The following is a 1,356-nucleotide window of genomic DNA, read 5'->3' as shown; positions in this document are numbered from 1 at the left end:
TATATATATATATATATATATATATATATATATATATATGACCTGAACAATCATCAAACCAGAGCCGAACTCAGCAAGGTCAAACCGGGCTCTTCCAGATGTTACCGTAGTATTACTATAGTACTGTGCAGCACTGAGTCAATAATATAGTACATGACCATGGCAGGCATTCAGCATAATGATACTTATTAAAGTACTGTAGTTACAGTAAAGGCCTGATTATCAGTGTGATGAGCGAATCGATATATGCGCTCACCTCATGCGACTAAAGCGCGCGTGCTACGAGAGTGTACATACATATTTATTCATTTAGTCATTTATTACATATGTAACAATTATATTCTCATTTTCATGCGAATCAAACACGATTAAGAAATATTTCGTCTAACCTTGTGTTTGACACCCGAGCCTCCGACAGACGAACCAACAGCTTCCGGATCACCGCGAGCGCTTATGGGTATGACCTCTGGTGTGACGCGTGATCGGGATTAATGCGTCACGTACTTTTTAGGTTTATTTTCTGCTTTCGGTTGTTTAATGTGCAGGTTGTTACATTATTTATTTATTTATTTATTTTTTCAGATTATTTTAGTTTTACAAATCAAATAAAATGGACCTGTTCGTGTCTTACAACCCGGAAGATAATTTGCGTTTTGACCAGCTGCTTCTTTAGGAATCTGGGAATAATTAAGCTCTGAGTTTCATGACATTAAAAAGACGTTAACGATTTTTTTTCTCTACAGCTCAAATGACGAACATTAGGCTTGTTTGAGATGCATTGGCGCTGCGCAGACCGATCGCGAGAGCAAACGACTCGCTCTCGCGGTACTTTGCTGTCATACGCCGATCAGTCTGCGCAGCGCCAATGCATCTCAAACAAGCCTAAAAAGTTGTATTTATTTATTTATTCTTTTTTTTTTTTTTGAATATGCTGAACATTTAACATTAATCTCATAACAAGATTTTACAAACAGGACATTCACATTTTATGAAAGAAAAAAGAAAGAAAAAGAAAATAACAAGAAAAGTATACATTGATAATCACAATAAAAAGGAGGGGTTTAGTTCTTTGAACGTAGTTCTGGTTGCTTTCCGATTTGTAAGTCCTTGAAGAGTTTCAAAATAAATCCCCAAGTCAACTTTGAAGTGGCAAATATTAGGCATCCTTTCTGACCATTTACATTTGTGTATATAAAACGTACCTAATAATATTAGAATATTTAGCATAAAGATGTGACTCTTGTTAATTTCTTTGTCATAATAATAAAATATAATCTATTGTCCTTATATTCATTTTAGATCCACTCAACATAGTAAACAAACATTCAGCCTCTATCCCAAAAACAAACAAACATT

At 34.7% G+C, this 1,356-nt stretch overlaps 1 protein-coding gene across 1 annotated transcript in view; it reads right to left on the bottom strand.

The window, feature by feature from the left end:
- atp5pf (ATP synthase peripheral stalk subunit F6) overlaps positions 1-484 on the bottom strand; it is a 7,695-nt gene extending 7,211 nt beyond the window's left edge. The window contains exon 1 of the mRNA XM_016240619.1: positions 390-484. The gene's annotated coding sequence lies outside the window, so the exon portion shown is untranslated. The remainder of the gene's footprint in view (positions 1-389) is intronic.
- Positions 485-1,356: the final 872 nt, after the last annotated feature.

This window comes from Sinocyclocheilus grahami, unplaced genomic scaffold (assembly GCF_001515645.1).
Source record: "Sinocyclocheilus grahami isolate Dianchi unplaced genomic scaffold, SAMN03320097.WGS_v1.1 scaffold595.1, whole genome shotgun sequence".
NCBI classification, from domain to species: domain Eukaryota; kingdom Metazoa; phylum Chordata; class Actinopteri; order Cypriniformes; family Cyprinidae; genus Sinocyclocheilus; species Sinocyclocheilus grahami.
Note: the sequence above shows the minus strand (reverse complement) of the source record. Positions and strands in the feature narration are given on the sequence as shown.